The sequence below is a fragment of the Peromyscus eremicus genome, chromosome 3, assembly GCF_949786415.1.
Source record: "Peromyscus eremicus chromosome 3, PerEre_H2_v1, whole genome shotgun sequence".
NCBI classification, from domain to species: domain Eukaryota; kingdom Metazoa; phylum Chordata; class Mammalia; order Rodentia; family Cricetidae; genus Peromyscus; species Peromyscus eremicus.
Window position 1 is genome coordinate 114,733,760 of NC_081418.1, and position 16,270 is coordinate 114,750,029.

The window sequence follows — 16,270 nt, forward strand, 5'->3', positions numbered from 1 at the left end:
TATTAATTTGACAGTTCAAAAATAGCTTCTTTTTATCTGATGTCCCTGCATAAATAATTAGCCAATGTGTATTATTTAAATAATATCTACAGCTTGTGAATTGAGATACATTTATTAGCCAGATCTGGGTGATATGCCTCCTTGTGAACTCATAATATTTGTGGTCAGCTCACCCTAGCTGAGTGGATGAGTGATGAGGAAAGGGAAAGACGCGTTTTATAAATCCTCCTGTGAGCCTGAGTGAAATTACAAACAGGGGAACTTATGGAAGATGATGAGGTGTTATGTTGCCTGAGAGTTAATCAACCACACCTTTAGTTCTCAGCCAGTCACAATTTAAAAGACTGTTGTGATGAGTATAGCTCTTAATCCTCATCAATTGATACTTCTTTGTACAGCAGATGTAGACTATTATAGAGATCCACAACTAGTCAGTGCAGAGAATAGATGACCATGGCTTATCTAGCCCCACTTGATACATCCACAATTCAACCCCCATGCCTAAGGTCCAGGGAATGTTACATAAAAGGTAGTGGGAAGGTTTTTTAAGGGTCAGAGGATCAGGCACATCTACTGTGCCTTTTAAACATGACAGGAAAGTCACACCCATGAAATCTTAACATTATAATTCCCAAAGAAGACCAACATAATGACAACATTAATTGACATGCTACCATGGATGAGGGTAATTTCACAAGGTCTGGTCCTAGATGAAGAACTACAGACAATTAATATCTAGTGAGAGAAGGAGAACCAATTCTCTCAAAGGGATGAGCCCCTGAATTGTACATATTATCAATTCTAAATGGACTCAATAGGGATTTTGGCTTGGAATTCTCTCTCTCTCTCTCTCTCTCTCTCTCTCTCTCTCTCTCTCTCTCTGTAAATTATAACAATTGAATAAGAGATCATGCATCTTAGAGGGAATTACAGCGCACAGGAGGAGTTAGAGCATAAGAAGGAGGGGCTTAAATGATGTAAATATGGTAGTCACATATTCAATTTCATGCTAAATTTAAAACGTGTGATGTGCTAGGAAAGGTAGGCTTAGGAATAAGATAACATGAACCATAGACTGTGAATATGAATTTGTCTTTGAATAATGAAGAACCACCAGAAGGTAGTTAACAAAAGAAGAATGTGGTCAGGGACATCTCTCTCAGAAGCAGGAGAATCTGAATGGAAAAGTGATTTGAAATTCAAAAAGTAATAGGGAGTATCATTGCCTGGTCTGTGTTCACCAACAGAATTCACACAAAGTCCAATGGTCATTATCTTAGAATGTGAGTGGATTTGGACATGGGGTCTTTTAATAGTCAGAATGTTAGATTGCATGTGATTTATCAGAATGATGTCCTAAATGTAAAAACAAAAACAAAAAAATGAAACTTAAAAACACAAAGTTAGACATGTCTGAAGCAAGCTCATTTAAGGACATAATGAAAAAGAAAGAAGTTAGTTTTCTGTCATATAAAGCTCTCAGCTTGTGGTGCTTTTTTCTTTCAGACTGATATACAAGACCATCACTTTGTACTGATGGAGAGAATGTTACTGACTGCGATTTATAAGCAGTAGAATTTTTCATTATTCAGAATGTTGAGAAGTTCAAGATGAGGGAGCTAACATATTGAGAGGGCCTTCTGCAGTGTCATCCATGATGAAAGGCAGTGCAGAATTTATTATATTAAATTATTCCCTGATCAAGAACCCACTCTTAAGATTCCACTCTTATCAACATTCCACTTTTAAGTTAACTAACACACTCATAAAATAACTCCCAGGATAAGTGCTGATGTCTGCCTTAATCTGTGTAGGACCTTATCATCTCTCCAACATCTCACTTGTCAAAACTGTGGCACTGGAATTAAGTGTCCCAGCCATGAACTTGGAGAGAAATATTCAAACCATTGCCAAGAAAGATTTCAAATTTTCGGCTATTGCAACTATGCAGGTGGCAAGATGTTGCTTTAGAGGTAAAAGCAACTGGAAATGATAGCAGATTGGCTCTAAGGCATACAGACGCACCATGTCCCTCTGTTAAATACTCTTTAAAACTGAGTTTCAAAACAAGCTCACACATATTGTTTGGCTGATCATTCTGAAAGCAAGGACATAGAACCCTTGATGAAGCACATAGCAGTTCTTCTAGTGTGTTATGTCTTTGAGCATATATGGAAGTTTGTCAATTCTTAATCTTGCTTAAAGGCAGCAGAGGATCATAAAACACAACTTCATATTCACAATGCCAGGTTCACCTCCCTTGCAGAGGGCACTTTGCCAATGCCTCAAACAAAAGGAAGCTGAATAGCTTGACAAAGACTCTGGTTGCTCCTACAGCTGTAGTTTGATAGTAGCACTGGGAAATTAAAACTTTTTAGTTCTCTCTAAGCTATGTTCTTACAGATGGTACCGGGAGTTGATTTTTATATGTGGATTGTACACAACGGTAGTTCTTGCCAAACAGAAAAAGCTCGTATGACCGTCTCCTCTCTTTCAATTTTCTAAAGCAAAAAACAAATCAAGATAAGAATGTTAATAGGTAATCGCACTCTTTTAAAAAATACAGGATTAAATGAAGAATGTTTAAGCCACTTATTTGGGGTTTCCCTACATCCTATACAGTCTCTATATTTTGTAGGCATTTATTACCACTGTAAAATAGAATTTGTAGGGCTCCCAGTATTCACTCATGAGTTTGAAAAAATATATTTTTGGTAATATCCAGACTGGTCCATAATTTTTGTGGCATTAAAAATGATATCAGACATATAATGAAAGAAAATTTAAAAAAAACAACAAACCCCAAACAACTTTGATTTTTCTCTTGCAGTTTTTTTTTCTATTGCAGAACCCACATAGAATAGCACAGCATCAGGCATGCTTCTTGTCTTCCTTGATTACACCTTCTCCTCCCCTGAACGCCTCTACTACAAATATTTTTCAGTGGAGGAGGAAGATGGGATTTGGATTTCTTGCTTTCTATTCACTCTATAAAACTGAATACCAGGTTGATAGGTTTGTAAATATTTACTCTGGGTGGCAATGCCAAAGTACATAGCTTCTTCCTCAGGTACAGTGTGCTCTAAATATTAAGCCACTACCCAAAAGCTGTGTGCAAAAATTCGAAAACCCCAAATCTAGCAACCTGAACTGTACAGTTAGCATGTGTAAATTTTAACAATTTTTATTAAGAAACATTCAGCAAGGTGTTTTACTGGTTTGCTTAATACAGGATTTTTCATGTGTTGTGTTTCTAGTTTGTGCTCTGAAATTATTTCCATGTATATCATTAGAGTTATAAGCCTATTTGAAGCAAAATGTACATAATAGCTTGTCTGTGAATAAGGGAAAATGAGGTTTTTTGAATTAGCTATGCATGAACTATCTTATACATTTAAATGATAAGAATCAGTTAAATTGGCACTATATCCTTGTTTGAATATTAAGTCTAGGAATAAATAGTCACATGTTTGAAAGAACTTGAAAATATAATATTCAAGAATATTATATTGAACTGATCTTAATTTATTCTTTTAGAATTGCTGAAAAATAAGGTTTTTATTATTTTGTAATTACTGAGTTAAAAATTGAACATACGTACAAAAAAGCATCATTTTATTTTTGTATTTTTTGCATGAGTATGGTATGTCTATGTGTGTGCTCATGTATTTGCACATGTGCTGTTCATATAGCTGTACAGGTACACGTGCATGTCTATGTGTGCTTGTGCATATGGAGACATAAGATTGATGCCCCATGTCTTTATGGCCCATTCTCTATACTGAGGCACTGTCTTCCACTGAAACATGAGCTGGCCATTTTGGCTAGTCTGGCTAGCTAGCTTGTCCAGGGAATTCTTTGTCTTTGCCTCATGGAGCTTAGACGACAGGAGTGCTGGCATGCCTATTTGGCTTTTACGTTGGTTCTGAAGAATCTGAACTCTGGCCCTCACACTGGTACAGCAAGCCTCAGTGATATTTTCTCAGCCTGGAAATTGGCACTGTTCCACGGTACCACATTTACCTATGTATTTTCCTACTCCACAATATTCTTTATTATTAGATGTGTTTTCAGAATATATTAAACTAAGTTACTTTCTCAAAAATCTCCCTTAGACAATAAGGGAAAATTACATCACATTCTTTCTGTCAGGAAAGATTATTTCTCATTCCTTTTTTTGTTACATGGTATTTAAAACCAGCCAAAATGACTAGCTCTGGTTTCAGCGAGAGACCTGTAGTTAGAGAATTAAGATGGAATTCCAGTGTACTAGTAAGAGCAATGCAGTAACAGAAATATATTCTGTATCATGCATCAGATAATTGAAGTTTATAGGGACTGTGAAGAAATGTATACTGACGACTGGTTCTTAATGTACCCACAAAAATCACCAAATCTGGTTACATAAGGCAAAGCACTAACAACACCACCACCACCAACAAAACAATTAAAAATATAGTCTGGGAATAAACAAAGAACACTTTCATGATCAAGAAAGACAGTCTCACAGGCCTGTGAGCTGGGCATGGATGGGTTTCTGATTGGGTCTCCAAGAACTCATTGAAGTATGTTGGATAACTCAGCTACAAGGGTACATTTAGTCTGCCTTCCTCCTTACCCTGTTTCATGAGGCTTCACCGGGTTGTCCTGGCATGTTTCAACCTCAGGCTTCCCATGCTGGCTCAAGTACCAGGAAACCTTACAGGATTCCTTGATGCTAAACTCTGTGGGACTTAGGTATGAAGCAAATGGAGTTCAGTGCTTAGAAGGTTTATGAGAAGACTAACCACACTTCAGCCACAAAGCCTTGCTTTTAAACGGTTCTCACCGTGTGGCTGATGACTATAAAACTATGGATGAAGACAATCTCTGCTTAGCTATTGATTGCTGGGATTAGAAATTGAGGCATTGTTTATGAAATTGATCAATAATTTAAAACACTTGAAGGACTATGGTCTCCAGGAAATGATTGTGATAATCATGTGTTACTAACCTATTTCTTTCCAGGTGAGTATACAGAAGCATTGTCCTTCCAATTTCCTAGTTATAAAGGAATAGATAGTTGAGCTGTTCATAGACTGAAATCACCTTTGTATCCAATGCCTCTATTAATAGTCAAAATAATACTGGTGCCGCAGAAGCTCCCCTGAGTAATGGGGACTTCTCTCTTAACTTTTAATCCTGTAGGGTAAAATTCCCTGCTTTTGAAACTTACATCAGTGTAGTTATACTGTAAGTACTCATTATGACTGACTCATTTCCACATTGTAGTACTGGTAATGTTTGTTCTGTATATTTGCAACTTCTTCATTTTTAATATGATATAGCGTCCTATGGTTATTAATAAATTTACATTTACCATTGGTGGATACCTGGACTGCATTCTGGATTGGGGTATTAATTGTGATATAACTATTTTGTAGACTTTGGCTTATTTTTGGTAAACAGACACATTCATTTCTGTTAGAAATATCCCTATCCACAGATGTCTAATTTGGAGTATGTGTACAGCACTGGAGGGTATTGGCAATGTTTTGAGGCAGTTTCTCCAATTTAACTTCACACACGTTGTGCCTGAGGGGTCTTATTCACATTTTTCCAAATACTTGTTGTGAATAGTTTATTTATTTGTTCATTGTGTACATAGTGACAGTTATAAAATTCATCTCTTTGAATGAAGCCTCATCCAGAAAATCCTAAATGTCATTGGCCAAAAGGATGTAAAGGCATCAGTCTTGGAGCTGGAGAGATGACTTTATGGTTAAGAGCACATATTGCTGTTCCAATGGGCATGAATTTGGTTCTCAGTTGTAGTTCTAGCTCTCGTTTCAAGGGATCAAATGCCTCTGTCCTCTACAGGCACCTGCATTCATGTGCACACACTCACACACTGACACACACATGCACATAATTACAAATAACTAATATTTTAAATAACAAACAAAAGGACGAAAAGTCAGTCTTATTGGCAGAGGATTCCTTTTTGTTTCTGTGCTTCTAGAGAGCTGAGGGGACTTAGAACAACTTATTGTAGCCTCTCCAGAGACTCAAGGGGGAGAAGCCTGGAAAACAGGCCACTTGATCACCATCACTGGGAACACTGGTGCAGTCCTGTGCCCTGTAACAGCACAATGTGTCACAAGTGGCTACAGGTAGTATAGTGGCCCATAATTTTATAATGGAACTTAAAGCTTGTATCACTTTAGTGACCTTGCAGCTGTTGTGATATTGTAGTGAATTGCTCAGTCATGAATTACCAGTCATGAGAAATTATAGCATATAATATTGTATATAGTACCTAATACTTGATAAATGGTATTGGTAATACTTGATAAATATGTAGTTGGTGTTCTATAATTTTTATCATTGTTTTCCAGTAAATTTTGTAGGGGTATTCTAGAAGAAGACATTGCTACATGGTAGATGACACAGTCCCTCCAGTGCAGGACAACGAGGTGGCAGAGAAGTGATGATAAGGATGAGGATCTTGATCCCTTGGTGGCTCAGGCTAAACTGTGTGCTTGTGGTTTGGCTTTTAGCAAAAAAAAAAAAAATTACAAAAATTTTAAATGGAATAAATTTGTGGGATAAGGATATGAAGGGAAATATTTCTCTACTGTTGTAAAATATATTTATGTTTTAAGCTATGTGTGAATATGAGTCTAAAATTGTTAAAAATCTGAATAAAGTTTGCCGGTTATAATAATTAAATATTAAAATATTATTGAAGAAAATTTTAAAATAAATTTAGAGAAGGTGTGTACTTGGTGTTTATGATGTCAATAGCAGTACACAGTAAGTTTCTGGGCTTTTACACTTACTCACTAACAACAAGAACTCTAGAGCCCTGTGTGTGCCATTCATGATGAAGAACTCTGTATAGGTGTCTCATACTTTTTAATCTTTTATACTATATTTTTTCTGTACATTTTCTATGTTTAGAAAGGTTTAATCAAAGTGCCCAACAGTCCAATTAAGAAATGGGCTACAGAACTAAACAGAGAATTCTCAACGGAGGAAACTCAAATGGCTGAAAGACATTTAAGGAATTGCTCAACATCCCTAATCATTAGGGAAATGCAAATCAAAACAACTCTGAGATACCACCTTACGCCTGTCAGAATGGCTAAGATCAAAAACACTGAAGACACCTTATGCTGGAGAGGATGTGGAGCTAGGGGAACTCTCCTCCACTGCTGGTGGGAATGCAAGCTTGTACAACCACTTTGGAAATCAATATGGCGCTTTCTTAGAAAATTGGGAATCCATCTCCCCCAAGATCCAGCTATACCACTCTTGGGCATATACCCAAGGAATGCTCAACCACACCACAAGAGCACTTGTTCAGCTATGTTCATATCAGCATTGTTTGTAATAGCCAGAACATGGAAACAACCTAGATGCTCTTCAACTGAAGAATGGATAAACAAAATGTGGTACATATACACAATGGAATACTACTCAGCAGAGAAAAACAATGACATCACGAGGTTTGCAGACAAATGGATGGATCTAGAGAAAATCATCCTGAGTGAGGTAACTCAGCCTCAGAAAGACAAACATGCTATGTACTCACTCATAGCAGGATACTAGATGTGGAACAAGGATGACTGGACTGCTACTCACATCACCAGGGAGGCTACCTGGAAAACAGGACCCCAAGAAAGACACGGGGATCGCCCAATGACAGAGAAATGGAATGAGATCTACATGAACAGCCTGGACATGAGTGGGGGTAGTGAAGGGCGAGTGTTGAGGGAAAGAGAGCTTGAGGGAGCAGGAGATCCCAGCTGGATCAACAACAGAGAGGGAGAACAAGGAATAGGAGACCATGGTAAATGAAGACCACATGAGAATAGGAAGAAGCAAAGTGCTAGAGAGGCCCACAGAAATCCACAAAGATACCCCCACAACAGACTGCTGGTAATGGTGGAGAGACAGCCCGAACTGACCTACTCGGGTGATGGGATGGCCAAACACCCTAATTGTCGTGCTAGAAACCTCATCCAACTACTGAGGTATCTGGATGCAGAGGCCCCGGGTCGATCTCTGGGAGTCCAATTAGCGAGAATGAGGAGGGTTTATATGAGTGAGAATTGTTGAGACCAAGGTTGGATAAAGCACAGGAACAAATAGCCAAACGAACAGAAACACATGAAATATGAACCAATGGCTAAGGGGTCACCAACTGGATCAGGCCCTCTGAGTGGGTGAGACAGTTGATTGGCCTGATCTGTTTGGGAGGCATCCAGGCAGTGGCACCGGGTCCTGTGCTCATTGCATGAGTCGGCTGTTTGAAACCTGGGGCCTATGCAGGGTCGCTTGGCTCGGCCTGGGAGGAGGGGACTGGACCTACCTGGACTGAGTCTACCAGGTTGATCTCAGTCTGTGGGGAAGGCTTTGCCCTGGAGAAGATGGGAATGGGGTGTGGGCTGGGGGGAAGGTGAGGGGGGCGGCAGGGGGAAGAACAAGGGAATCTGTGGCTAATATGTAGAACTGAATTGTATGGCAAAATAAAAATTAAAAAAAAAGAAAGGTTTAGTTACAGAAATGCTTAATTGTACTAAACTTTGTCCATAATATTAAGCAATAATACACCATACATGTTATAACCTAGGTGTAGTAGGCTATGAGGTAAGTGTACATAGCCTACTCCACCTAGAATATATATATATATATCTCCTTTGTTGTTCCTACAGTGAAATAGTCATCCATTGGTCATTGACCATTGGACTGTGTCCCTGTTATTATTCAATATATAAATGTAGTGTGAAACCAAGGATTAAAACAGAAAGTACTTTGGGGTGCCCTTGATCTGAGCATCTTTTCTTACTGCATAAGGTTCTCTTGAGAAAGGAATTCAAATTCCACCCTTTGAAATTGTGGTGCAGCAAGGGAACACCTCTATGAAACCTGTATACTATAACAGTCTTAGCTTTGGAAATTGTAGCCTTGCAGGAGTGCCAACTCCATGAAAACAGCCAAGGAGTGAGCTGGTAGCTGAGTATCTTTGGAAAGCAGTGAACTATGCTGTTGGAAGTGTATTTCTATTATTGAATTACCTCTGATTTATTATTATATGGTCAGGGCCCTTGCAGTGACACATGGTGACACACCAAAATGCCTGTAGTGATTGAGCAGGTGGTACAATGGATCAGGTGGGCTGAGCCTGCTCTCCCAGGGCAAGTAAGGTGTCATCACAATTGCTTTTTAAAATGTAGGGTTTACAGTTGGTAGTTTTATCTTTGAATGGGAGTTTTACTGTAGCTTCTCAATCTTAGCAAACAGTTTAGTTTAGTTTGATTTTAATAAAAGAATACAGTATCTGTAAAGTAAACATGTTCAAATGTGGAAAGGATTCATATGACTAGTAAAAGAAGACATAGCTCCAAATAGTAGGCCAAAGATAGACTTTCTTGTCTACAGCAAATGTGTGATTGTGATAATGGCCTTCCATTCCTGCATTCCTCCTTGGTCAAATGAATATTTCCCATATTTGATGTCTGATAACCTAGTCCTTGAATGGAGTGGCTGTGTAGCCCCTGGGGATCAGATTGATATTTTCTGGAAGTGTCATGTTCACTTTCACTTTTTAAAGCCTTTGTTGTAACCAATGTTTTAGGAAATCTCTATCAAGCTTTCCTTTAGCTGAATTACAACTTTTTATCTCCAATCTTCCAGAACAAAATTAAAAGAATACTGGTTTTCAATTGTTCTGAATGTACTTACTCCTTCTGATCATGAAGCAGTGTATTTGGGTTCTTGTACACATAATGTAGACTGTTCATCCATTCATTCTTTATATCTATTTTACTTTTTGCTGAACTTTCAGATTATAATTAGTTACAATGTGTGTTGGCAAGGTTTATGTCAGCTTGACAAAAGCCAGAATCATCAGAGTGGAAGGAACCTCTATTGATAAAATGCCTCCATAAGATCTGGCTGTGGACAAGCATATATCTTAATTAGTTATTGATGTGGGAGAGCCCAGCACATTTTGGGTGATACCACCACTGTCTGGCAGTCTTAGGTTCTATAAGAAGGCAGGCTGACCAAGGCATGAGAAGCAAACCAGAAAGCAATATTCCTCCATGGCCTCTGCATCAGCTCCTACCTCCACATTCCTGATCTGATTAATTTCATGCCGTCACTGCTTTTGATTAACTGTTATATGGAACAGTGAGTGAAATAAACCCTTTCTTACTGAAATTGCTTTTGGTAATGGTGTTTCATCACAGCAATAGTAACCTCAACTAAGATATATCATATTCTTCATTCTTTTTTCTCCCTTCAAACCTCCCCATATACCTCTTCTTACTTTCTTTCAAATTCATGGTCTCTTTCTTTAGTAACTGTGTATATATCCATATACATGTATATATTCTCTCTCTCTCTCTCTCTCTCTCTCTCTCTCTCTCTCTCTCTCTCTCTCTCTCACACACACACACACACACACACACACACACACACACATTTGTATGTATAACTTGTTGAGTCTATATTTATACTATCACTTATATATGTTATGGGAGTTTACCATTTCCCTTTGGTTAACCAGTTGGTGTGCTCTTCCTGGGGAAGACAATTTCTCTTGTTCTCGGTATTCCTCAGTAGCCAGTAGTTCTTCGTGTAGGGTAGAGACCTCATGGGCATTTATTCTCTATCTATTTTGGCATGCATATTGGTGTCCTGCTTGTTCAGCTCACATACAGGGAGTCATGTTGGTAAGAATTTATGAGTGTAGCCCCTGACACTACTAGGATACACAGTCTCACAGCAAACTTCCCAATCCACTTTTCAGCCTATCTTCTGCAATATTTCCTGAACTTTAAATGTAGGAGTGCACATGTGCCCACTGGAATTGCGCTCCACAATTCTGCAGTTTAATTGGTTGTTGTTTACTGTAGTGCTGTCTGTCTGTTAAAGAGTAGTTTCCTTGATGAGGAGAGAATAACACATTCATATGTGTGAATACAGACAAATGTTTAGATTGTTGTTAGGTTTAGTAAAGTAGTGGTTGTAGATTCTCCTCCAATATCTTTGACTTTAGAAACAATGAGTAGTTAGGTAGGTTTCCAGTACTAGGCATGATTTGCCCCTTGTTGAACAGATCATAAGCCAATCATGCATGCCACTCATGCACACTTAGGAATGTCTTGCAAGGTGCTGGTTGTTGATGTGGCTCGTGGATGTCACAGCTGTATAGGACTTCTGGTTGCTTCCCTCCTTTGGAAGCTTACATGGTGCCTTCTGGTATCATGAAAGCTGTTCAAGGGAGGAAGAGGCATTCTGGTCAATTCCAGCTCAGTAGTCTCTGAACCATTTCTGAAATACAAGGTCTCTTTAACAATAGGAGCTTACCTTCTGCCTCTGAGGGACAACCAAGGGATACAGCAGTAGTTTATGTGCTTTGAAAGTCCCTTGAACAGTCCTGGACAACAACTCAAAAGAAAGATTCACATGTCTGGTATTGGGTTTTTGTTAGATGTTCTTTGGGTCTCGGAGAAAGCATTGTCAGCCCACATTAATGTGTGTGTGTGTGTGTGTATTTATTCAGGGAATTATAGTACTTTAGTTTTATTTTCGGGTAAATAGTTAATTGTATGATTCCTAGTGACTTTTTCAGACACCCTTGTTATTTTACCCACATCCCTCCTTTTTCTCTGTTCACTTCCCTCTGTTTATTGTTTCAGGTTTTCATTCTATGAGTGGATGGTCTGAAAGAAGAAAAAAATGACACAAAAATATAATTTATCATTTCTCAAGGCTGCTCAGGATTTAAACATAAAGGCTTAGAATATATTAGCTTGTATCTATTTAGTTGTCCATGTATTTATACCTGAATCATAACTGTATAATATATATACATATACATTTATTATATATGCAATATATAGAAACATACACATATGATATAAATATACATGTGACTATTAAAATATAATTATGACTACTAAGAATTGCTATACACTTAAGTATAAAATATTGATAATTGTGACTGAAGTTACATATGTATTATATATCTATGTAACATGTGAATATGTATAAGATTGTGTTAGAAGTCATTTACCTTTTTCTGTTGTATGCTAGTATGTTTTGTGTTTTATGATTTGTTTAATAAACATACAATACTATTAAAATTAAGAAATACTAACTATCCAAAGATACAACATACCTGAATGAGTAATCAGAATCACTTACATACTATAAAATACTGCTTATTATGTTTATTTACTATCAAAATTAAAGAAATCCACATTAATATTTCATTCAACATGTACTTATCAAATAACAATACAGTTTTATAGTTGTAGTATTCCCATAAATATATTACTTAAAATTATACATAAAGGGAAGCAAAGCAGTAAAGATTCAGCATACATATTGTTACCCAGATAAAGAGTGGGTTTCACTCAAGAACCAATAAAGGTCTGTAAGATTGCTCTCCACTGTCTAGACATCCAGGAGACACAGGCGAAGGGAGGATGATTTTGGACAGCAAATTAGTTGAGGATTTGCAGTCTGTACAGCTAGAAAAACATAGTGCTGTGTAGGGTTGAAAAGGCATCATGTCAGAAACCAAGAGCAGAGGTTTTCTTCCTGCTGTCTGCCTCTCTCCGTCATGAAGCAGACAATATCTAGAATCTCTTATTTGTTTCAGAAAATTGCTTTTCTGAAAGTCTGAAATCATCACAGTGTTATAAAAGAACAGAAAACTGTAAGGGGAAGTAAAGCCCAAACAAGAATGAAAACAAGTGAATTAAGTACACTTGAATAAATTACTAATGTGATGGTTGGGAGAAGAGAACAGGATTACAAATGATGAAACAATGTCGCACACAGAAAAAGAGGCTCACAGAAGAATCCCTGTCATTTATTAAGTTAATGTTTAGAAGCTTCATGGAAGAAAATGCTCATATACTTTCTTGGTCAATATAGAGTTTTCTGTTTATAATTTATTGATCTTTAGAATACTTACTGAACTAAATTGAATAAAATGCTTCTTATGTTGACTCTCTTAAAAACAATTCCTATTAATAACAATATCTTTTGGTTTTCCCTATAATTAAAGATAAATAAAATTAGTTGTTTTTCTAGTACCAATTTCCATAATTGAATATAATGCAAAGAATAGAATGGCTGTCATTTTTAATTAGAAACAATTGATAAAATTTACTATCAAAAATGGCTCAAATCTGTAGTCACTATTGACAGTATATTGAAGATTCAATGTATGTATGATACTGAAGGTTGCAGACCAAAACTGTGAAGACAAACTTTCAGAAACTTGATTGAGTTCAAATAACAGGCCTTTAAAAGCCCTGAGTGAGTGAAATCCTGAGTGGATATGTGCAGTAGACTTGGGCACAGATATGTCAAGAACAAAGCCTCAGATCCATAGAAAAATGGCAACCTACCTACCTACCAGGGTGAGGCTCAGAGGGATGATGATACTTTCTTCTAGACCATGTGCTGATGTTGATAGTATTTGCAAAAAATGTCTACCATAACTTTCTCACCACCCCTACCCCCAGATATTAATGCCTGGTGAATTTTCCCCTACAGAAATTGATCCTACCAAGATTAGCTAAACCTGCTTCCTTGTTCAGCTGTAGACAATAACCATTTCCTTGTTTATCTGTATGTAATACCCCACATCCATTTGTAGCTTATGCAATAACCTCACCTTCATGTTCAATAATATATAATAAACACTGTGGGCTTCCAAAGTGTTGAGGCTTCTCCATTAGAGAACCATCAGATCTCAGATTTTCTTTTCATGTATATGTATTCTCTTCAATCCCTTTTCCAAGTGATGTTCATTCCAGGAGCCATGCAAGTAAGGATATTGCAAAGACTGAATGAAGTAGAAATAATACATATTTATGCATCACCATAGTGGCTGTGATTTCTTTAGGCTTCCAGCTGTCACAGTTTTATTCAAAGGGTCTAGAGTACCTTAAAATAATGGCCTTTAACCACATTTACTCCTGCACAGATACACATATTTAACAGAATCAAGGATAGGCATATGAGTTAGAACATATGGTATTTGGCTTTTGGGAGCCTGGGTTACATCATATAATGTAATATTTTCTTATTCTACCTATTTCTCTGTAAATTTCCTCATTCCATTTTTCCTTACGACCAAATGAAATTCCATTGTGCATATGTCCCATGTTTTCACTACCCATACCTCACTTGATGAACACCTAAGCTGATTACATTTTCTTGCTATTGTGAATAGAGTAGCAATAAACATTGATGTGCCAACATTTCTGTGGTAGAGTATACAGTCTTCTGGGTAAATGCTTGGGGGTAATATAGATGGATCACACAGTAGCAGTGCTTGTAGTCTTCTGAGAAGCCTCCACCCTGATTTCCATTGTGGTTGCACTAGTTTCCTCTCTTCTAACAGTGAACAAGCCTTTCTCCACATCCTCACCAGCATTTGTTATCATTTGCATGTTTGACAGAGATTCTGACTGGGGTGATGTACAATCTTGAAGTTCATTTAGCTTACATCTCTCTGAAAGCTAGGGATGCTCAACACTTCTTAAATTATTCATTGGTCATTTTTATTTCTTATTTTGAGAGCTGTGTGTTTCCTGCCTTCTCTAAGAACTCACATGCTGTATAGGGGTCTGTCAGCATTCCTTTATTCTTACATCACACCTTACCCATTATCTCAGTATTTCCCTGTTAATTTATCATCTTCTATCTTGTGTTTACCCTCATCCCTTCGTGACTCATCCCACCTTAGTATCTGTCTCAGGAGAGGCATGAATTAACAAAATTATATTTCTTCATTTTAATAAATTTAAATCTTTTTAGATAGTTTCCAGTATGATGTTTTAGCATTTATATTGGCTAATGCTTTTGAAAATGTTAGGGGATAGGTCAAGATATGAAGTGAGCATAGTGTTATATAACCCTGGAAAAAATAAGTTCAGAAGAAACAGCATTCTATTTTGAAAATGATTTTGATTAAAAGAAGACAAATTAGATAAAAATTGACATAAAATTCTAAGTCTGTATCTCATATATCTATGAGAAAAAACAGGATTAAAAAGTCAGAACAGAGACAGGAAATTTGTAATAAACAATTTTTCTTAAAATCACAATGAAAGAATTGTAGTATTAAAATTAAATGGGTCTCTTAGATTACAAGCTATGTGATAGAATGTAGCACAGAAGACCTCATGCTGGGCATATATCCAAGTAAAGGAAATAAGAGTATTGTGGAGATGTGTATAATCTTTATTTTCCTACAGTTTTTTTTAAATCTTTATGTACACCCAGCATACATTGATTGTGATGAGCATAGTGTTAAAGAAAAGTGATACACCCCCCTACACACACACACTCACAATGCATTATCCAGCCATAAAAATGAAGTCTTGACATTTACAAAAATAGAAATGGAATTGGAGGTTATTGTGTTAGCAAAATACAAGATAGACAAGTGCTGCATGTTCTCACTTATATATGAAATGTAAAATTATCTATAACAGAGAAGGAGAGAATTTAATGGTGGTTGCTGAAGGTTAGGTAGGCTATATGGAGGAAGGTGTGAAGAAAGGATGAGTGATGATCCTGGGGTGCAGACAGGAAGAGGGGTTCTTAATGTTATATAGTAACAGTTCTTGACAACAACTGTATTTTCAAAGTAACTAGTAGAGATCTTGTCAGTGTTCTAATGCTAAGATATAAATGCGTGAATGAAGAATGGACCAATTATGATGTAATCATTACTCATAACATTTACATATTGAGATGCCAAATTTTATTTCATAAGCATTTACAATTATCAGATATCAATTCAAAATAAGTAATATATTAAAACATCATACATAAGTATCACAGTAAATAAACTAACCTGGAAATGGCATTATTTTATTTTAGTAAAAGTAATAGGAAGATACAAGAAAATGTCTACAGAAGAAATGGTGCTAGAGCAAATTTTAAATGAGACCAAGAACAAGGAAGAAATGTCTCTGAAAGATGCATATTGAGATTAAGTGAAGAATTCTTTCATGTTAATAAGCCAATGATTATGGTGATATTTTAATTGTACTGAAATGTGATTTTATTTGTACGTTAATAAATAAAGTTGCCTGGGGGTCAGAGTTAATAGCAAGCCATAGCAGAAACTGGGCGGTGGTGGTGCACACTTTTAATCTCAGCACTTGGTAGGCAGAGCTAGGCGGATCTCTGTGTGTTCAAGGATACAGCCAGCATTGGAGACACACGCTTTTAATCTCAATAC